The sequence below is a fragment of the Triturus cristatus genome, chromosome 5_1 (genome assembly GCF_964204655.1).
Source record: "Triturus cristatus chromosome 5_1, aTriCri1.1, whole genome shotgun sequence".
Taxonomy (NCBI): domain Eukaryota; kingdom Metazoa; phylum Chordata; class Amphibia; order Caudata; family Salamandridae; genus Triturus; species Triturus cristatus.
In genome coordinates this window covers 824,533,665-824,557,193 of record NC_140587.1, presented here as the reverse complement: position 1 = coordinate 824,557,193, position 23,529 = coordinate 824,533,665, and positions in this window count along the sequence as shown.

Here is a 23,529-nt window from a genome sequence, read left to right as displayed (position 1 = left end):
TCAGCAAAGGAGCAACCCTGATTGAGAAGGATCCAGGTAGCCAGCAGATTCGATATGGTCAAATAGGTGTTTATTGACATGTTTTACCAGGACTTTGCTCAGGTAGCGCAGGAGGGAAATAGGGCGGAGATTTGAAAGATCTTCCATGGGAGCTTTGGTGTTTTTCCGCAACAGGATAATCTGAGCCGCTTTCCATGTTGAAGGTAGGTGACCTTCCTTCAGAGAAGAATTTAAATAGAGAGCAGACGGGATCGGATAACAGATTGGCAAGGGAAGCTGAGATTTTTGCAGCAAGGACATCCAGGGGTGAACCTGATTTAACCTTGCACATTAAAACTGCAGTCTCTTCTCGCGAGAGGAGAGGGAAGACCAGCAGTGTTTTTGGCCCTGTGCCTGTGGGAGCAGAAGTATCATCTAACGTCAAGGGGCAACCTGTCTTGGCAAATTTATTATAGATGGCATCAATTTTCTGTATAAAGAATGCACTAATTTTATCGCAGAGAGGCTGGGAGAAATTTTCTTCTTATTTGCATGCTTTGGGGCAAGTAAAATTTTTCAAGATCTGGTATAAGAATTTAGGAGTGTTATCAGCCTGGCTTAACTGCTGGGCTATATGGGATCTGCGGGTCTGCCTATTATTTTTATGGTAGAGGGCGAGGGCAGCTCTATAATTCTCTTTATCTGCTTCAAGGTGGGTTCGTCGCCACCTCCTTTCCAGATTTTTGCAGTGGCTTTTATTCTTGTGAAGTTCGGGAGTGAACCACACGGCCTGGGATTGTCTAGGAGCTTTCAAGCAGGTTTTCAGTGGGGCGATCAAGTCAATTGCAGCCATGGCCGTTTTATTAAAAAGGGTAAGGTTTTCTTCAAGGTTGCTTAGTGGAGAATACCTAGGAGGTATGAAGGCTAGTGGAAAAGTCTCTTGATTGATGTTGTACCATTGCCTAAATGAGTATTGAGTGCGGTGGACAGGTGTCTGGTATTCAGAGGGTCCCTGCACTTGAAAGTTAATGAATGCATGGTCCGACCAACATACTTCTCTAGGGGCTTCGCATGTGAGCAAGGATGAATTTGAAAAGACAGTGTCAATAGTATGCCCTGCTGAGTGGGTAGGGCGATCATTGATTATAGTGAGATTCAGTGTGGCTAGGTCTGCCACGAAGGAAGACGTTTCTGCTGAGTCAAGGCATTCGCTGTGTTTGTTAAAATCTCCTAGCAGCAAGAAATTACTGGAGGAGATCACATAGGGGGCTATCAATTCCATGAGCTGCATGGAGAAATCCGCAATGGGGCCCGGTGGGCGGTATACCAGTGCCCCTCTCCACGAGTGTTGTGGTGCAAATTCCATCCTAAAAATCAGAATTTCGATCTGCGCATTACTGTGCTGTTCTAGGTTTGTGATTTTTACCCTTTCATTATAGATTATGGCGACCCCTCCCCCGATTTTTGTCTGCCTGTCGAGTCTCTGAATCCTGTACCCTTCTGGGATAGCGATGGTAATTATGGGGGCACTAGACGGTTTTAGCCAGGTCTCCGTTAAAAACCTACATCGGGCGAGTCGGAGTTTAACATGTCACAAATCTCTGTGGCATGTTTGGGAAGTGACCTCACGTATCCCAAAAAACCTTTCCAGCTTTGCCTGTGGGGAGTGGATTTGCTTTTAGGGTTCAAATCTGGATCTATTGTTATGGGCGTATTGGGTTCATTAGTGTCTGTGTCATGATTTCTTGACTTTTTGGGGGCTTGTGACCAGGTTTCTACTGGGCCTGGGTTTCCACTGAGGTGTCTGCAGTTTATACAGGAGAAAGGTCCTTCCAGGTATTTGCCCCAACATTTTGCATGCCAGGCCGGGGTAGTGGCTATTTTCCCTGATTAGCAGGAGTTCTGACCTCTGATATCTAATTTTGTTCTTACCGCAATTTGAAGCTAGACTATCAGATTCCCTGGCTCCTGGCGGCTTCCTGGCACAGGCGGGCGCAGACGGGCTTGCCTTTGGCGCACCTTTGGCGCGCCACGGCGCGCCCGCTGCACGCTCCGAGGACCATCTGCTTTTAAGCAATGCGGCAAAGACTAGAGTGCTAACCTCCTCCCGGCCGTAAGTACCTCCCTCCACTCAATCGGGACAACCCGTGGTGGACCGGGGAGAACGGCTCGGGGGAGGAAGCGTGTGTGGAAGTATGCCCAGGTAAGCTTAAACATGCTGTGGCAATTTCAGTTTGCGAGTACTGTTTTATTAAAAGCAAAGATAAGCGCCACAATTATAAAACAAACTAATAACTGTGATTTAAAAGACAATAGCAGTTGAATCTGCTCAAAATAGCAAGTGCGAATGAGGAGTAGCAGCTAGCACACCATACCGTGACTTTCCTAGTGCGCGTCCGCTGCGTGCTCCGAGGACCATCTGCTTTTAAGCAATGCGGCAAAGACTAGAATGCTAACCTCCTCCCGGCCGGAAGTACCTCCCTCCACTCAATCGGGACAACCCGTGGTGGAACGGGGAGAACGGCTCGGGGGAGGAAGCATGTGTGGAAGTATGCCCAGGTAAGCTTAAACATGCAGTGGCAATTTCAGTTTGCGAGTACTGTTTTATAAAAAGCAAAGATAAGCGCCACAATTATAAAACAAACTAATAACTGTGATTTAAAAGACAATCGCAGTTGAATCTGCTCAAAATAGCAAGAGCGAATGAGGAGTAGCAGCTAGCACACCATACCGTGACTTTCCTAGTGCATTCTATTCTTAATGGTGCTTTTAACTGCTTTTAACCTTGTTTGCCTGAAAGTTTATTCTGTACATTTCCAGTGAGAGGGAAGAATTTGAAAGGAGGACTAAGGGGCATATTTATGAAGTTTTTGCATCATCTTTGCTACATGCAAGGGGACTCAAGGGCAAGGCTTGAAAAATCTAGAGTAAGCAAAGAAAGCACAAATCACTTCCTTCAGTTACTTTACGGCAGCGGGACGTTCCATATCTGGAGCATGGGAGTTCCCATGCATCCACCTATGGATTCTGCCATATTTACAGATTTACCAACCCTGGTTGACCCGGGAATGCACCAGAACTGTAAGCCTCCCCATTATAGGCACAATGAGGATAAATATCTGTATTTCTACTCCTTCTTTCTTCAATGCTTCTGTGGGTTGTTTTTGTGCAGGAAGGTATCCCTACCTGCACAAAAGCAATCCTGCCTGCAAAGCAGGCACCCTCACAACATAATGCAAGGGTGTCTGCATTGGCTCTAAGCAGCAAAAAGTGCACCAGCACTAGGAAAGGGCCGGAATGCGCTGAATAATAGTAAATACAGCACATTCCTGCCCTTTCACTTTCATGCAGGGCAGCAAGGTGGCTTTCTGCATTGTGTGGCATACATTTTTGATTAAGAGGGCCCTAACTATATTGAACTTATCTTGTGCATTGTACTTTGATTTTTTTTTCACATGCTGACACCAGTTTAGACGGTTTTGCTCGACTGCCATTACAAGGCCAGCAGGAGTCGCCATCTTTGTTCGGCACTCTAGTAGTTTTCCGGATGGATGGACTGAAGACATGTCAAAGGCAAGCCCATCTGCACCAGTCTGATGGGGCGACTAGGCAATGAACACTGGTGCTTTTTCTTCAGTTAGCCAAATCTACCCTTCTGATCAACTACATGCATCACAAGCAAGTAAATAAGTAAGTATAGGGGCATTCATTCATGATGTAGGTGCCGATATTCACACTTTCGGATACTGTAATCTCACCCTTGAGGAGAAACCTCAACCCATAGCGATAAATATAGGTCCACTCAATTGGAGGATGTTTTTAATATGACATAAGCTAGATTTATTAAACTTTTTGAGTGATGGGCAGGTAGAGGTTATATTTTTAACAGAAACATCGCTCCATGAAGGATCTATGCCCGATATTGTTAAAGCACTACCAGGGGGTTATAACATAGCAAGGCAAGATTATCAACCTCAGGGGTATGGTGGTTCCATTAAACTGGCCCCTACTTCCACTTTGTCAGGGGCATTAATCTGCCACCCACTGGGTCTAGTAGGGCAGTTTGTAAAATCTCTCGCAGAACCTCTGCCCACCACAGCACTATCAAGTCTAATTTTGCTCTTTTGGGCAGCTTAAATATTCACTTAGATGATATCAGGTGTATCATTGCTGCTAGGCTGATACAAGATCTAGCTGCGTTACAACTGGAGCAACAAGTGAAGACTCTTACTCATGTGAAGGGCTATCGATTAGGCCCTGTTTACTAATCTTCCCAGTCTATCTGTAAAAACACCCTTGGTCCGTCATTCGGTCTGATCATTTTATGTTCTATCACTCTCCACATTAGATCCCTGCGGGTAAAAGTTCGATCCAATTAGATGTGAGAGTTCTCTCGGGGACACATATCCAAATATAGAAGATAATATTTCAGACGCAGCACGGATATTTAATGAGTGGATTACAGCCACACTATATAATAATATTCCAATTAAGAATCATAAACTGTCTTTGAAGAGAAGAATCAAACCAAAGTGCAAATTGAGCCTTTTTTTCTCCTTTCAGATGATTAAGGAAAAAGATGTATAGACCCTAATAAATAGGGTAAAATCAGAATCCCCTCTAAACCCTCTGCCTTCCCACATCCTTAAGCAGGGGACAACATTATCTTTCCTCCTTTGCAAAAGTTACTCAACTTTTTCCTATAGTCTGGTGTAATACCACCCATTTGGAAGCATGTGGTAGTGCAACCATTTTTAAAAAGTCCACCCTTGATTTTCTACAAGCTGAAAAATACAGACCAATATCATTGCTACCTATAATGGGTAAGGTACTAGAAAAACATGTCACTCCACACCGTTCAGCATTTTCTTTTTTAAGAAGAATGCGCTTCACCATATGCAAACTGGATATTTAGCACAGAACGGTACTGTTAGCCATGACCAAAGAACTTAAAATTAATCTAGATGAAGGAGGAACTGTGACAGTTATCTTATTAAGTTTAAGTGCTGCTTTTGATACAGTCTCCCAAGAAATGTGAAGGCAAAGATCAATAATTTGAGGAATATCAGCGATAGCACTATGTTGGTTACCTCATTTTTAGAAGGTAGAACCTTTCAGGTCTAAGGCAATCCTTTTATTTTTGCCCTTAAGTGTGCGATGCTTCAGGGATCCTCAGTGAGTCCTACACATTTTAATCTGTATGTAAGTCCTTTAGCGGAGATCGTTCAATTGTATGGTCCCTCAATTGTATCATATGCAAATGATACCCAGTACATTATCTCCTTAACTCCGGATAACCATTGCAATATTGACCAGTTAAACCATGTCTGATGGAGGTTGTGGACTGGACATCATTATATTGTCTGAAACTTAGTAAAGACAAAACATAGGTGCTGGTGGCAAAGATATCAACTACTGGTCCACAGTCTGCTGGCCTGAATCCCCAGGTACACAGTCCCAGCCGAAGACCATATTTAAGAATTTGGGTATTTGGCTAGAAAATAATCTAACCTTTGAGACTCAAGTCCATAAATTAGCATCCACATGCTATGGAATTATAAGAACACTTAGAAAGATATTAGACCTCCTCTGCCTCCCTCTCGGAGGATAGTGGTGCTGTCTTTGATTCTTTCCCATCTTGACTAGGGAAACTCCATCTACCTCGGCTGTCCACAATATGTGCTGAAAAGGTTGCAGGTGGTTCTGAACACAGCAGCTCATTTGCTGCTTAAATTACCAAAGTATCAATCTGTGTCTTGGTCACTGGCCACACTGCATTAGCCTCCAGTCAAACAAAAAAATTCAATTTAAATCCATATGTATTGCTGAGAAAGCATATAAAAAAGGACCTCAGTTGCTTTAACACATGATGCGACCACACGCCTATGAGACAACTGAGATCTTCCTCTCTGAACTTAGATGAAATCCTAAGGACGTGGAAAGTAAGACATGCAAGCAGGTCTTTCTCTTCCTTTGTGGCAAAACTGTGGCACAACCTGCCAATTAGGCTAAGGAAGACGGAGGAGTAAAGCAGTTTTAGGAAACTACTAAAAACGTGGCTTTTTTTGTGTAATTGGGATTTCATAAGAACTGAAATGTGTTTTTAAGCACTGGGAGACCCTTGTTGGGTAGCCATACTCTATAAAGGTATGAATTAATTGAATGTTCCCAACCCAAAGGAGGTAATGTAGTCTTTCTGTCCTCCACCAGAAGCAGATTGGGGGTTTGCCTTAAATGTGGATAACGGGGGGAGGGGGGGAGCCCACTAGAACACAAGACAATCTTGGAGGCAGATTGGGGTGTTTGTATTTCACCTGCTCAGTGCAGGAAAGAATGAAAGAGGGGATGGTACAGCCTTGCATAGAGGCATACTCCTAACCCAAAGGAGGCATTACAGTCTTCTGTCCAGCCTGAGCGGCAGATTGGGGGTTTGCACCCAATCTACCCCACTGGGGAGTGAGGGCAGAAACCCTAGTAAATACCAGAGTTTTTGTTTTTAAACAAAGAGATGGGGGCGCCCTACCTTAGCATAGGTTAATGCCCCCACCCCAAGGGGGCATAACGTCTTTCTAAATCCCTCAGGGGGCAGAATGAGATGTTTGCCCCCAATCTGCCCCTGGGGTGGAAGGAAGCCCAAGAGAAATCAATCAATTTAGGGTCACATTTTTGGAGGGGAGAGGGCAGCATACCCTCTCACATAGGGACATGGCTCAATCCCAAAAGAGGCAATACTGTCTTTTTGCCGCCCCGGGAGGCAAGTTGAAGGGTTTCACCCCATTCTGCCCCACTAGACACCAGAGATTTTATGGGCACATTTTTTTAAAGGGGTAGGAGCAGCCAGCTATGGCATGAGACAATGAACTACCCAAAAAGGGTGCAATACAACCTTTTTACTCCCCCGGAGGGAGGTTGGGGAGTTTGTCCCCAATCTGCCACTTCGGGAGGTAGAAAGTCCATTACACATCACATGTTTTGATACAACATTTTTTCAAGGGGTGCAACCCTGGCATTGGACCCCACAAGGGACAATAGAGTCCTTGTTCCTCACTGCCCCAAGGGCAAACAGGAAATGTGCAACAATTGTGGGGGTGAGGGCCTCCCAAAAATGCATCAAGTTATATGTTCACCCCTAAAGCAGCAGCACAATCTTTCTGCTTCCCCAGGAAGAGAGTTGGACTTTGTCTCCAATCAGCTCCCAGGTGACAGAAAAGAGAAAACCCACTCAATTCCTGAGTATTTTCTAAAGAAATAATGGGGTAGGGCCTAGCCAACCTGACATTGAGCCCCGCACTCACCTCTGAAGCCCCAACAGTCTTTCTGCTCCCCCTGGGGCTAATGCATTCCTACAGTCAACATTTTCTTACCATAATGCTCTGCAAACCTCAAACTTTGGCTAAAAATGCACATTTTCCTCACACACCAGTGATGGAAAAAGCAACAACATTCCTGTCACCCATCATTCTCTCTCATCTAATAAAAATGGTACCCCACACGTGTGGCTTGGCCTAGTGTCTTTGACTTTTTTGGGAATATTTCCTGTCTAGGGCACTTGGACCACCCACACATACTGGGGTACTGCTTAATCGAGACAAGTGTGGGAATGCTGGGTGGAAAGAAGTTTTGGGTTCCCCACATCTTCCAGAGTTTTACCCCCAAAGAAATGTGAAGGAAATGGGTGTTATCAGCCAAACATCAAGGTTTGCAAGGTTTTAAGAGTAAAATATAAAAAACATTGTGGGATCTATATGGATCAGATAACCCTGGACTCTACTGGTTGTCTAGTTCTCGGAAATGTCTAGGTTTGGTAGGTTTTACCTGTTGGTAATTGAGCTAGGACCCAAATTCCACAGCTACACACATCAGAGAAAAACACACATTGATTTTACTGGGTGAAATGTGATGTCTCCAACATGAACACTCAGCACAGCCACACAAGTGGGTTGCCGTTTTTATCAGAGACAAGTACGAACACAGAACAGAAGAACATTTGTTATTATTTATCAATTGGAATTCTGGCTTCCAATTTTAAGACAGTTTTTCAAAATGCCTTCTGAATCACTTGATAGTTTGGGTAACTCCCAAAAAATAGGTGCGCAAAAAAAACACGGTTCCCAAACTCAGCGTCTTGTGCAAATTTCAGAAATACATAGGTTTCCTTCCAACACATTTTATATTTATTATATTTTACCATAAGAATTGCTTTATGGTCAGTACATAACAAAAACCATTATAGGCTGTAGATCAATTATTCACTCTTTTTATTGCATCTTTTTGGGGAACCTACAAACACAGTGGGGCATATTTACAAACAAATGTCAGAGCGCGGAGCTGTGCAAAATTTGGAAGTGCAGTGCTCTGACATTTTTAAAATGCAAGGATGTGCCGTATTCACAGGAATACAGTCCACGCCTGTGTTTCCGCTTAATAATTTCTCCTAGAATCGCCATTCTAACGCTTGGCATTCCATGGCACTAGGTTTTGTGCTGTGTCAGCCTTGTAAATCGGTTGTTTGCGTCAAAAAGAAATGGGTGTTTCGGTGGAACACCCGCAGCAACACCCATTTCACACCCCTTTGCAGCAGAGGACTGCGGCTGAAAGGGGCGTATATACAAGGTGGTGTTAAGTCACGCTAAATGGCTTAGTACCACCTTGTACATATTGAAAATGGCACTACGCCACCGGAGTGTCAAACATGTGATGCTCCAGTGGCGATAGGGGCTTGTAAACATATCCCTAAAAAGCCTAGAGAACAAAATTGTCTATTGGGCAGAACGCTATTTAGTTAAATAAGCCACCTTTGCAAAAAAGTAAAGCTGAATACATTGTCATCAATGTCTATTTTTTCTACTTATTTGTATTATGTTTTTATTTTGGCAAATAGTTTCTTTGGAAACACCTTAAGGAATCTAAACAAATGACCTCTTGCTGAATGGGTTTCAACCTGTTTCTTCCACAAACTGCAAGTAAGTTGAAGTTGAAGTTGTAGACTACCTCCTAGAAAATTGCAAAAACTGAAGTAAAAAAATGTTTTTATACAACTGTGCTTGATCATGAAAGCTGGAATGATGATGGTCCTTGCAGAGTAAACTTTTTTGATAATGCCAATATTAGAAATGAAAACATATACTTTCTCTTAGCACTTTTCCGATTTCTTCCCTGAAACTTAACATTTAACTATATTTTAGCTATTTCTTTAGTACCGTCCATGGGTTTTCTAAAACCCAGAGAATCCAAAGATTGCTAGAAAATAGAACAGAATGCTCACATTGATATCTTACGTGTAAAAATCATATGAAGGCCTAAGCACAAAGTACCCCAAATATCAGCTAACAGCTAAGGGGCTACATTAATAATTATTTAACACACAATGACTTTAATTACTGTAGCATCTTATTAGTTATAGGATTCAAATAAATAAATATTTCTAATTATTTTGCGTTACTATTTCACATTATAGGTTTCATGTTTTTTGTAAACTCTACCAAACTTTTTAAAATGTTTCACTTTATGTTCCCATAGGGAGTTCTCCACCACAGTAGCAGAGAGCTCCACCTATGGGGCTGATTCCGATGTCGGATGGACCAGAGTCAGTCTGCCACCGGTCAGGAACTGGAACCGAACGACCTCTTGTCATCGGCTCCATACCTGCAAGTAGGATGCGACTGAACCCTGTTCGGTCGCAATCCTATACTTAACAATGGGAGCTTGCATTCCGAACTGAATGCATGCTTGCATCGTTAAGTGGAGAGTTGCAGTTCATCCCTGCACCCTGTGGAATGCACCCCAAGGATCAACAGAGGTGCACCATTGGTGCCCCTAGGCTGCCATTCAGAAGCCTCACACCCATGGGGGCCCTGCATGGGGCCCCCAAAGACAGTTTCCCAATGTCTTTCTGTGTCAGAAAGGCCAGCACAGAAAGGCAGTGGGAAACTGCCATCGTACTTCCTCAGCCGAAAAGAGCTACCCCGGGGAGTACGGAAGGGTTTCTGGATGGCGGACAGGCTCTCCGAGCCTGTCGGAAGCCATCCGGAAAACTGAGTCGGATTCCTTTCTGATCAGGCCCATCGGAATGGTTCGGTCGGGAAAGGATCCGAACGGGCAAGACCAATGTGGTTAGGATAGCCATTCCTAACCCGATCAGAATAGGCCCATAAGTGTGAAAAGTTACAAGTTGTAACTTTTCCTTTGTAAATTCTTGTGTAGGAGGCTCCAATGTGCAGCACATAGAAGTAACTTGCAAATCTTAAATGAAGAATAGCAAAAATGTATAAGTTACTACTAGATGAAGTAGTAGATTTGAGTGTGAGCAAATTTAGAAATATAGATTTACCTTTGTGAATAAACCCTGATATATACACATATTTTTTTGTGTGTCATTATTCCTTATTAAGAATTAAAAGACATGTAATTTCATAAAATTATAATACAGCATTGTAGACCCATATTGGTCTAATAAGATTACATGTACGATATAATATAATATAAAGAAAAGAAGACAAGACAAGAAATGTTGCCTACAAGAAGAGAGAGGAGGGGGAAAGGAGGGATGGAATAAAAGACAGAAAGCTGATAATGGGAAGCAGGGTATTGTGCACAATATGCTAAGAAATTCTAACTCTGATTGATTATGATCATGGACAAGTTAGACAGAATAAATTATGGAACAAATAAATGTATTTAGAACCACTAAATTAATACATGCCTAACTATGATTAATTATGTAATTTAGGATGATGTAGGGCCCTGTAGGTTAATAAATAAATCAATAATTAAATAAGTAAATATATCAATAAAAAATAAGTAGATAAATAAATAAATAGATCAATAAATAAGTAAATAGATAATTTGGAAAATAGGTGGGTGAATAAATGGAAGGATGAATAAATAGAGAAGTGAGAAGAGAGGAAAAGAAAGTCCAGTTGTCTCCTTACTTGGAAAGAAGAAGGTTAGGGTGGGGGAAAGTAAATAAGGGAGAAGACAAAGGGGAGAGGAAGATAAAGGAGTAAGAAAAAGGAGAAGAAGAAAAGAAGGGGAGGGGAGGGAGCAGACAAGGCAATAAGAGGAAAAGATTCAAGAGTGTCAGAGAAAAGAGGTCCACACTTGTTGAAATATTTCTTCTTGATCCAGTGGTTTATATATTACGCATTCATGTTATACCGTCTGAATCATTGCAACCATTCATTCCTCCTTGGAGGGAGGGTTAGGTGATTGCCACAATCTTAAGATACAAATTTTGACGGTAGAGAGTGCAGTATGTAGGAGTCGACTCTGAGGACGTGTGAAAGTAGGCGAGCTTCCAAAATCATGCAATAAAATAATAGTAAAGGTAAGGGGGAGTCGAAGAGGATATGGAGATGGTGACAATTAATTCAGGAACATCTCCAACATTTAGATTGTGGTAACAATTCTGCTTGTTGAAACTTTGATGGTGTCTAGTACCAGTCATGCAAAGTTTTAAAAAGACAAAATTTCAGGCATGCATAACGAGTACCCTTGTCCAGAGCTTCCAATATATCTGGCCAGGCATCCTTGTCTATAGTAATATGTAGGCGTTCCTGCCATTTCTCGCGAAGAGCTTTAAGAAGTGGTTGTGAGTATATATGGTTAATTAGAGTCCAATATAGTCCTGACATTACTCCCTTATGTCGACCCCAAGTATGAAGGTAATCCAATATCTGCGACGGTTCTAATGTCCAAGGGAAAGGACCAAGACATCTCCTCAGGCAATGCTGAAGTTGTAAATGTCTTGAAGCCTGATGTAAAGGAAGGTCAAAGTCTTCACAAAGAAGATCAAAGGATTTCAATTCACCGTTTATTATAATCTGATCTAGTGTCTGGAGTCCTCTTGAACTCCAATCAATCCAGGAGAGCGCTCGACCACTAATTTGAATACTTTCATTCTTCCATATTGGGGCTTTAGAGTGCAAACGATAAGCAACCCCTAAAAGGCGATGTGCACGTTTCCAGGCTTGATATGTAGCATTAAGCACAGGACGTAAAGGGGATATTCGAGGTTTACGAGTACTGTATACGAAATTAAGACCATCATCACACTCAAGTATTGAGTGTTCTGTTGTGTCACATCGTGGAGGGTCAGTCACACATGGGAGTAAATAAGCCATTTGTGCAAGATGTAAGGCTAAAGAGTAATGCTACAACGATGGTAAACCTAAACCCCCATGGGAGCGACGGGCCATTAATTTAGCAGCAGATAGACGAGGATGCATCGTTTCCCATATAAAGGACTGTATACAGGAGTCTAAGCGGCAAAGTGTGGTTAAAGGTAATACAATAGGAAGAATTCCTAAAACATAAGTAAAACGAGGTAAAGTAACCATTCTTACCGTCTGTATTCTTCCCCACATGGGGAAGCTCAAAAACGACCATTTGGCAAAGTCAGTTTCCATTTGCGCTATAAGAGGTGTAAGGTTGTCTGAAACTATCCCCTCCAGACCACGATTAATCAGAATTCATAGATATTTTAACCCCTTCAGTGCCCATGATGAGATAGTTTCGTCATGGAGCGCAGTTGCGCTGTGCCCATGACGAGACTATCTCGTCATGAACCCCGCCTGCTAATTCAACGCCCGGCACAGGGCGGGGAAAGGGCGGGGCACACAAGGGGTTAATTGGAATGATTTCCAGCAAAATGGGTATCAATCAATTGAAGCTTTTGTGGTACAAGAAGAGAGTGGAAGAGCTTCACTTTTATCCCAATTCACCTTATTTCCAGAAAGGGCTGAGAACTCATTAATAACCTTGAGTAAAGTTGGTAAAGAATGGGAGAGATCCTTACGAGTGAGAAGTATGTAATCAGCGTATTAATATAATTTTGATACTCATCCCGCTATAGGTATACCCCGAATCTGCAATGAAGGGGGAATGAGTGAGGCAAGGGGTTCCATTGCTAACAAGAATAAAAGGGGGGCTAGGGGGCAGTCTTGGTGGGTAACTCTTGGGATTGGAAAGGGGTCAGAGAGAAAACCTCCACAGTTAACCTGGGCTGCGGGATTGTCATATACTAAGTGAACCATAGAAATATCTGATCTCCAAGACCAAAGCGTTTCATCGTGGCAAACAGATAGACCCAGTCAATATGGTCGAACACTTTCTCTGCGTCCACGGAAAAAGCTTCCGCATCTTTCATTAAGTCCCTTGCGGACCATAAAGTATGGGCTAATGTTCGGAGATGATTTCTTTATGAACGACTTCGAAAAAAGCCAACCTGTGAATGGTGTATTAGGGAAGAAATAACTTTGCGGAGTCACGCCGCAAGAATGCTTGCCAAAATTTTAACATCGCCATTTATTAAAGAGATAGGGTGATAGGTACCACAAGCGAGTGGATCTCTGTCTGGCTTGGGGATAACCGCAATTAATACCTTATTAGTAATAGGACCAAGAGAAGATGTCTGGACAGCTTCATGGAAAGCATAATGAACAGTGTCAATTATTTCTTCCCCAGACCATTTATAATTTTCCGCAGGGAATTCGTCTTCACCTGGTGATTTGTGATAAGGTAGTTTGGAGATGACTGCAGCTACTTCTTCCTTAGTGATGTCACCAACAAGTAAGTGACTGCCCTCATCTGTAAGACATGGAAGATCAATATTCGTAAGGTATGCAATTATTTTATCTTCAGCTGCTGGATTTTCAGGAGTGTAGAGTGTCCTATAAAAGGATGAAAACCTGTTTACTATTTCTTGCGGTTTAGTGAGAATTTCACCCGATTCTGTACGTGTTGCTGATATAGCCATAGAAGCTTTGTGTTGTTTAAGTTGAGCTGCGAGTAATCGGCCCGCTTTCTCACCTAGTTCATAATGTCTTCCTTTTAGACACTGAAGGGCATATTCTGCTTTGGGAGTATATAGTTTATTGAGTGCCATTTTAGCTAATTCTAGCCTTTTGCGGTTAGTTACAGTAGTACAGAAAGTATATAGTAAGTGTGGGCGTAATGTGCGTAAGGGACCTACGCAGAAAGGCACGGAGATGGAACCAATCTCCGCACTCTCCGCATAGTTCTGTTACGCACATCCCGTCTCCCGCCCACCTCACGCCCGCAGTATTAAATACATTAAAAAATTTTTTTTTAAATAACCTTACCTTATCGGTGGCGTTCCCGGGCTTCCATCCTCCTCCAGCGCATCTTCTTCTGAGAACTGCGCATGCGTGGGAGCCCACGCATGCAAATTCCTGCATCGCCCTCTATCGCTGAATTACATTGCTGTGTTAGTGGCATATTAGCAACGCTTTGCTAACAGGCGAAGTACAATCCAGCAATAGACTGCTATAATCCTCATTAGCGTGTGAAATCCAGCGACGATTTCACAGCGCTAATGAAAAGCTTGGTAATAGGGGAGTGTGTACTTAACAATGCAATCCACCTCCCATAGGCAATAATGGTAAGTCAGGTTTTATTCAGGCGTTAGGATCATGCGTTAATGGGGGCTCAGCGCGCCTTTTCTCATCACTACACGGGTCCGTGGCAGCGTTGATAATACAGCGAAGTTGTGTTTGCGACGTTTTTCAATGAAGTAATTGTGAGGAACGCCTACTTTGCATCTCATTAGCGATATATATCGCTAAGATGCGTTGCGTTAGAAAATCGTCTGCTAACATGCACTGATGCATGTTAGCGCCGCCTTGTTAATAGGGCGATAAGAATATTTCCGCTTTAGCGGCAAAAAGTGCTGCTAAAGCGGCGAAACTGCCCTTGATAATATGCCCCTCTGTATTTCCTTGATAGTTCGAGAAATATGTCATGCTCATGCAGCTTTAACTTTTTCTGTATCCATTTGTACTCCAGGATCAGTAAAATTGGAGCCAAAAACTTTGGTGAGAGTGGTAACCTTCAATAAGCACTTTTTTTGTCTTACAGGAAATGGTCTTTCAGTCCTGTAAGACTTCTATAACATGCTGATGATGTTTCACTTTGGTCCTGGAGAAATTAGATATCATCCAGATATATCGTGACATGAGCATAGCAGAACCCTGAAGATGTTGTTAATAAAGAATTGAAAAGCAGCAGGGACATTGCACAGACAAAATGTCATCAATAGATAATAATATTAGAAGAGGGACCAACCAGAGCACAATTGACTAGATCTTTTTAGATGTAAGAATGTGGAGTAAGCTGGAGGATATGTTTGTTGTAGAAAGATGAAAGAGGGACCACATTCCACTGACTCTAATGCTAAAAATGACAATTACCCTCTTTAGAGCCACAGATGTGGACAAGGGCTATGAGCACCTTGTGGCTACAAACAATAAAAGAGTGTGAGATGGGAAGTAGTAAGTGCTTCACTGGGGAGAGTCAGGGCCCTGTATGAAATTGTGGGTACCCATGTGGAAAGAAAGGTTTTGAATGTTTTTGAACTGGGGAAACAACTACCAGATCCTGGCTGAACATTCTATGGCTCTTGATAAATTGAGGGGTGCCTTAACTAAAGAGGGGGGTTTCCAAAAGCACAAAAGGGATGGTTCAATGAACAGTGCAAAAAGGCTAAAGTAGCCCCTTGGCAAGCCCTAAAAAGAGGGGATTTTAAAGTTAGAAGGGAACATAGGGCGGTGTACAGGAAAACTGTGTTAGCAGCTAAACTAGAATGGGACGAGGACTTGTGAGCAGACCTTCTGGATGCTGCAGGCACTAATTATATACTCAAAAAAGTTCTAGTCTCTTGTTAGCAGGAGAGAAGGGGATCTAGGAAAACCGGCCAAAACTTCCAGCTTCGTGATTGCGTTGGTTTCCCAATTTGGGAGATTGTATACCCCGGGTGTGGACGGGGGAGTAAACAGGAGGGTGGGGATCTGTGTTGAAGACCAAACACGACACACTATCCAGTAACCGTCTCCTTGGAAAAGAAGAGCATGCAGTTGCCTTCTTTAATCCTGGGAAAGCCCTAGGCTTCGACAAAATCCCGGCTGATGTTTTCAAGTTCAATCCAAGGGTATGCATGCCTATAAATGTGCAGCAGCGGTTTCTGTGTGAGGGCGAAGGGTGTTATCATAACACTGTTATGCCATCTTTACTTTCACAGTGAAAAAGAAATAAATGTGCAATGCTAAATCTGATTTTTTTTTTAAACTTCCACATACAAACAGAAACTTGCCAGTCACTGTTATGTTATGACCCTGATGGGTCACGGCACGCCGCTTTTCTTAAACATGCAAGTTGCTTTCCTGGTGGGCGGGCCCAAAGTCTGGAGAGTATTTGCCGGGCTGACAACCTATCAGCGCTAAGGTCTATGAAACCATCAGCTCAGCAAACACCTAGCATCAAAGCACAGTCTCCACCCCCTGATGACGCTGAGGTAACGTTAGCCCGAGCATTTCAGACGCAAGCCCTGTAGCTCTAAGCCTTCACGTCTATCAGGGAGTGGAGAGCATTGTCACCTCACCCTTTCCCAACTCATTACAGAGTGAGGTGGGACTCACCCTGTGATGAGTTGGGAAATGGTGGGGTAAGACACACTGCGCAGACTCAACTTGAGGTGTCTGTCACTACTTCCCGTCTTTATTAATCCTGGACTCCATTGTAGCACCCGCTTGCATGTGTCTGTTCAGACACTTGATCTATTTACTGCCAGGCCAGCTAAGGTGGCGTCAGTGCCAGTGGGGGAGCAAGGTCAAGGAGACTGAGACAACAAGGACAAATATCATTGTTCCTTCCATTACATAAATAATTGGCTTGGGACGCTCCAGAAGCAGAATACGTCATTACACGTGGCACGTCAGGAGTTAAAATGGGAGGCCAAGAACAGGGACAGCGTATGTACACAGTCGAGGTGAGCTTGCAAAAATTCCAGCTGGGCTGTTTGCCTCTTTGAATTAATTGTTGGAAACATGTTACAGGTACTGGGCGAGTCAGTCAGTCAGTCAAAGAATCTTTATTCGGTGATTAAAAAACACCATAAAAGCACACTCATATTTACATGTTAAAAAGTCATTAAACATTTCAGGGTTCTTTGTACAGTGAATTAACAAAACATAAATACAACAATATAGCCATATTTAACACTTAAAAGTTAAAGTAAAAACATTTCAGTCTTCTCCTCTAGTAAGCCTTAAACGAAGTGCTACCTTGATAAAGTTCATAATACTACACAGTATTTGGGGTTCCTCAGCTTTCTGTAAGAATACAAGTGCCTCCCTAGCGTCGACCAAATTAGCATTTTTTAAAATATTTACAAGGTATCTGTGTCTGGGCATTGAGTAAAAGGGGCAGAGTAGAACAAAATGAAGGGAGTCTTGCGGAGACCTGTTGTCGCAGCCGCAGGGCCCCTTCTGTTCTATTGATGTAGCAAACCCCGCTGGTGATGCCAACATAAATGGGAGAAGGTTCAATCTGAAACGGCACATCAGGAACCTATCCTGTGCATTGTACATGAGGAACAAGTATGGCTCCATACCTTCCACGCTCTTCACTAGGTGATGGGCCCTCACTGTCTTTTTACACCCTTCAGCCTCATCTCTGCGTAGGTTTTTCCGCTCTAGAAAAATTCTCCCTACATGCAGTTTATTCTGGGCTACAATAGTTACAGGATGAGTAAAGAGGTTCCCAAAACATAGCTCCTCCAGGGTATTCTTCACATAAAGGAGCCAGGGGATGCGCATACACTTGTCCCTTTTTAGGCAGTCCAATAAGATTTCTCTACTAAGTGTCGCATCAGGATTGTACCAGATTTTTAACCAAGCGATAATAGGCCTCAATTTTATCAAATCTTCTATATATGGTCTCCCTAGCTCCCTATGGGCAATCAAACCAGCAGTACTTTGTGGTACCCTCAAGAGTGATTTCAGATATTTATTTTCTTCACGTTGGATACTAGTGGTATTGACAAAGCCCCATACTTCTGCCCCGTAAATTACCTTGGAGCATGATACTGAGCTGTACAGATTTATCACCTGTTCCGGGGACCATCTTCCTAGCCTCCTGCCATAGCTAGCAATTGCCCCGTTAGATGCAATCATTTTACCACAACGTTCCTCCACCAGGGTATCAAACCGCAGGGCACCATCGAATGTTACACCAAGGTATGGAAACGTTTTGACCTCTTCCACAATGTGGCTCCCTATTTTGTATGTAAATTTAGAGGTGGTTTTTTTCCCCGCCAGGAGCACATAGGATTTACTCAGATTTACAGAAAGGTCCAAGGCACTCATGAACCTAACAAAACCATCAATCAGGATTTGTAGGCTCCTTGGTGTCCGTGCGATCAGTACCGCGTCATCTGCATAAAGCAGAACAGGAATGTGACGCGACCCAACCCTTGGGCAATCTGCCTTCAGACCCAACAGAAACTGCTCCAAATTATTAATATAAAGGGAAAACAAAAAGGGAGCAAGAATGCAGCCTTGTCGGACTCCACTCTTACAGGGAAAAGAACTAGTCAGCCCCCCCTCCCTATTAAAGCGGACTTTGGCGGTGGTGTCACTGTGCAGTTCCCTCAATATATTAATTAGACCACTCTCTATCCACATACTAAGCATCATGCCCCACAATTTTTCCCTATTGACGTGATCAAATGCTGCTGCCAGATCCATGAAACCCATGTAAATGGATTCATCACTAGCCATGGTATACTTGGCAGTCAGCAAATAAAGGTTCAGGCACTGGTCACTAGTGGACCTCCCTGCCCTAAATCCGTATTGAGTGTCCGAGAAGATGTTTTTTTCCTCGGTCCACTCGGACAGTCTATTAAGAATTGCCCTCCCCAAAAGTTTTGCTGACACATCAATCAGGGAGATCGGGCGGTAGCACTTTGGGTCATCCCTGTTGCCCTTTTTGAAAATCGGCACAATTACTGCCGTGGACCAAGACGGGGGCAGGCCACAAATGATAGCAGTATTAATAACCCTTGTCATTAGGGGAGCCCAGAGTTCGATGTTACTCAAAAACAGATCAGGGGGGATTCCATCAGGCCCCGGAGCTTTATTTTTGGTCAGGCCCTCAATCCCTGCAATGATCTCCTTAATGGAGAATTCTACCAGTGGAGCCTCAGTTGGAATGGCCGGTAGGTCTACAGTAGAACCAGGCTCATGATTGTACAGGCCCCTATAGTGGTTGACCCACTGCTCTGGGAGAATATTGGCCCCTATATCCAGGGTATCTTTTTCCTGGAAAGTTGGGTTATTAATTATTTTCCAAAAGCCTGCTAGGTCCTTTCTTTCCCCCGCTTCTCGTAAATCTGCCCATGCTTCCGCCTGCAAGGCAAGTTTCCTCCTCTTAATTTCCTTTTTATAAATTTCTCTGCACACCTTAACTTTGTGGGGGACCCTTGGTTTAGTTTTAAGGCAGCTTTTCAGCTCCCTCAAAGCTTTAGAGCAGTCTTTGTCGAACCATCGGGGATTCCCGTGGTTCTTAAATGGGACACTAGTCTTTAGCAAACCATCGACCAGATTAGCGATCTGGTCGAAAGCTTCCATTATCCTCGGTCCGCGGACTTCTGTGTCCAAACAATCATTAATAGCAAGTATGCCTGCGTCCACCAGGCCCTTGTAGAACTTTTCCCCGTCTATTTTAGCCCATTTTAGTCTCCTGCCTTGGTCTGTTGCTCTCTCAGTGAAGGTGCGTTGAACTCTAATACTTAGACCCACCATATACTGCAGCTCCAAAACAAGAGGGTTATGGTCACTAAAGCCACTCCATTCGATCCCTACACTAGTTGTCTTATTAATTAAGGACCTTGAGACCAGAATGTAATCTATGAAGGAAGAGCATCCTCTACCCTTAAATGTGGGGGGGAGTGTGCCATCCTCCTGCATCCCTACCATATTAATGGTGTGTTCAAGGTCATATTTAAACCGTAACATTCTGAAAGCTGAGCCCAACGGCGTATGAGAGAAATGCGGCCCCTTCTCCATAGGGCATCGGGACCAGTGCCGGGCACAAGTGGCAATTATAATCTCCCATAACCACCAACCCATGTGGCTGCCCATTTTTTTGGCCTGTTACTGGGCGAGTCTAAACCAGCTGATGTTAGCTATACATTGTACATGCCTTGGTTGGCTTCTGACAGGACTTCATTGTGCACAGAAGACGGTATGACTATGCATCGCATGCAAAGCGATCCCGCTCAAAAATTCCTGAATATATGTCACCTATTCTACTTCAGAACAAAGTGACATTTTATCTTTGTCAATGCTGTTTTTTCACTCCCTGTAAATATATTTATAACCCCCTAGGAGTATGAAAATTGGCTTTCTCCCTGTGCTGTGCTCATATTGCTACCCTGTTGTAAAGCACCGTGCCTCTCTGTGCTATTCTCCTGCACGTGTTCCATCAATAATGAAAAATAAATTAAACAATTACAGAAAATGAGGTCGGGGTTTGTAAATTGTATTGTAGGGTCTTCTTTACACCCTGTTTCAAGTTGCCCCCCTTATATTAGAAATTTGCATGCCTGCAGCTTCACCCCGTTTCAGGTTTCTGGGGTAAATAGTAAATACCCAGATGAGGCACTTCTTGGTATGAAGTTTACAGCGAGATTGCACATATGTGTTCTGGCAAGAGAAAGCTGCAGAAAGTCAGTATATGTGCTTGTGGCACACGTGTGATATGTGGGTGTGAGGTATTTGCTGTGTGTGTTAGTTGCATGAGTATATGGCTTGTGAGATGGAATGTGTTATGCAGAGTGTTCTGAATGTGCGAGCACTATGCCACTTGTGATCGAGGCAGCTGGGTAAGAGAGGTGTTGAATGGTAATATTGTACCACATAAAATTATTTGCTTGGAGCAAGCTGTGAAATGCTGAAATTGTTTTTAACACCATTCTAATGTGTAGTGGAGTAGGTAGCATGCATCACTCTCAAAGCAGTTGTTTCATGAGACTGCAGTATGAATGGTTGGTAGTGCCCAATGCATGCAAATGTGCATGCAATATTTCTGAGACTCTCTTTCGGATGAACACTGACACGGACACTCACTTGTGTGCCTGTATCAGTACACCTATGTACAGCCAACACACCTACGTAGAAATGTGTGTTTTGTCATATCTATCTGTCTCTCTGTGTTTAGATGTTTATCTTTATTAGCGTAAACTCGCTTTTTTCTGGCTACATATGGGACTTTCTATATATGAGCATGTGTTATAATATAATGCTTATTTACTCATTGATTTACATCACCATTGTGTCACCACAGAGGAAGGAGGGCACTGGGGACAGATACCAAGTGATGGGAAAGAGATAGAGATGGAAATGAGGCACTAAGAGTAAGGAAGGCAAATATGCAGTCCTAATGAGAAAGTACCATTGAAGATTTTGTGGTCTTCCACTAAAGCACTGAGGAAATATGAATTTTGTGATCAGTTATGTCCCCTATCGTAGACCCCAACGGCTCCATGTGCATGCTATAAGTACATGTATGTTCCCTCCAGTTCCAGTTTTGAAGACGCAAATACATGTGCGTCCACCGTCAACATGTCCTCTTTCAGATCCGCCATGAATGGGTCAGATATGCCATTCCTAAGTATGAAAGGCCACCGACTTTATGTGGTTCACTTTCCACATTTTACAGATTCAGGCGAGTAGGCCCTGAATTCTGTCATCAAGCCTTTTCCTGCCTTCTGCCTCTGAAAGCTCCAGTCCGAGCCTGCATCTGTATCCATGAACTTTGTCCTACTCCCTGCGCGGCTAACGGTGCCTGATCCAGCCTGTTGCCTGCCAAAAACTGTATTTCACCTTCAAGATTATCTGCTCCGCTCCTCATCTGACGCATTCCTGTCTAGTAGTTTAGGTAAACATTCCTCCAGCTACAGTGCAAAGGGCCAGGCCTTGCTGTCCTCATGCAAGTAATTCATAGCCCCTGTTACCATGGAAGATTCCTGCCCCCTCGCATCTCATGTAGACACTTAGACGCTCGTACACGCACTAACAGTCAGTATAGAATAGATTCCGTCTGATAGACCTTTCCTTTTGGATAACACAGTTCTTTAAACATAAGATATTAGATATGATTTGGGATTAGGTTGACATGACCCCTCAGACTTCTGTCTCCACATGTAGAGCTAAATGTCAAGTCCCCTTCACCCTCTAGTTGCACGTCAATCACACGTCATGCGGCTGCGCACGCATCTCTGCCAAATATTTCTGCTGATATTGCAGGATTCTCTTATGGATCCACCCACTTGTGACATCATGTATAATGACGTTTTCTAAGTTACGCCTATATGTCCGCCTTTTTGGTTACGTATGCATATTTTATCTCTCTTATCAACTGTTACGCCTCCTGCATCTGTTTCACTATAATGCATTTCTTATAAAAGTGATTACCTGTCAATAATGTATTGCCTTCCTTCCTGAACCCTCGTGGTGATGGAATTTGAAGCCTGCAATTCGAATTGTATTTCCTTTGTAAAGGAATAAAGCCTTTTAGAACCTCTAATACCACGGATTCTGCCTCTTATATTTACTGAGTTATTCTTACTAGACTTTACCGCATAAAAAATAGTACCGGTAATGAAATATTTACCACATAAATTGGCGCCCGAACAGGGACACTTTCTCATCTCACGCGCCGGAGGTGCGTTGCAGGCCCGGTCTCCTGCCACAGCTGAACGGACAAAAACGCGTACCTGCAGGATTTCCTGTATCTCCCTCCGGCCAAGCGGGGGTGACTGAGGCTGCGATCAACACCCAGACGAGGCGGTGAGAAGTGCGAAGTATCCCGACCAGAGCCTAGCTGAGAGAGCAAGATCCGAGGTATACAGAGGCCCACCAGGTTCCGAAGTTCCGAGTCCAGTCGAGTCGAGTCCAGTCCGGTCCAGTTTCAGTTCAGTTCCGAGGCCTTCCGTTCCGCGCTACCCGGTGAGTACCATTGTCGGGGAGGCATTTAAACGTGCACATAGTCTGTGCCGGTCAAGACGGGTTTGGGTACACAAATCCGGTCTGCACTGTTTCAGCAGTGTATCTGTACTGTTTAGCAGTATATCTAGTATGTCTTGCATATAATTAAGTATTATTTAGTGTTAGTATTATGTCAGTAACTAGTTTTCTATTAGTTATCATCGTTCGTTAAAACTGTTAAGTGTTAAATGTTTTAATACGTTCTATACATTGTGGTGTGAATGACTGTTCATTATTGTGTTTATTTGTATTAAGTGTGTTTAAGATTAAGTAACCAGATCTAAAAAAAAATTGCCGCTCTTTTCGAAATTAAGACAGATCAAAACTAGGAAAGGGGTACTCGAAGAAGCTGTTCCCATCCCACCTAGGGACACTCCAGGGTACTTTATGTATCATAAGCATGGCCTAGATGCCGTGTTATTTCTTGATTTATGGGTGGACTACACCAAAGATTTACCAGAGAGTCAAAGATGGCCCGCAGCGGGGACCTGGGATGCAGATTGCATCATGAGAGTAGAAGAAGAATTATGGAAAAAGAAAGCCGGGCTGAAGTCCTCCAGATGGATTATATCCAGATGGAACGATGTCGAGGATTCAAATATGTTCTCGTAGTTGTCTGTGCTCTTTCCCGTTGGACAGAAGCCTACCCGGTTTCAGATTACACTGCCCCGACTACTGCCAAACAGTTAGTTCGAGAATTCTTCCC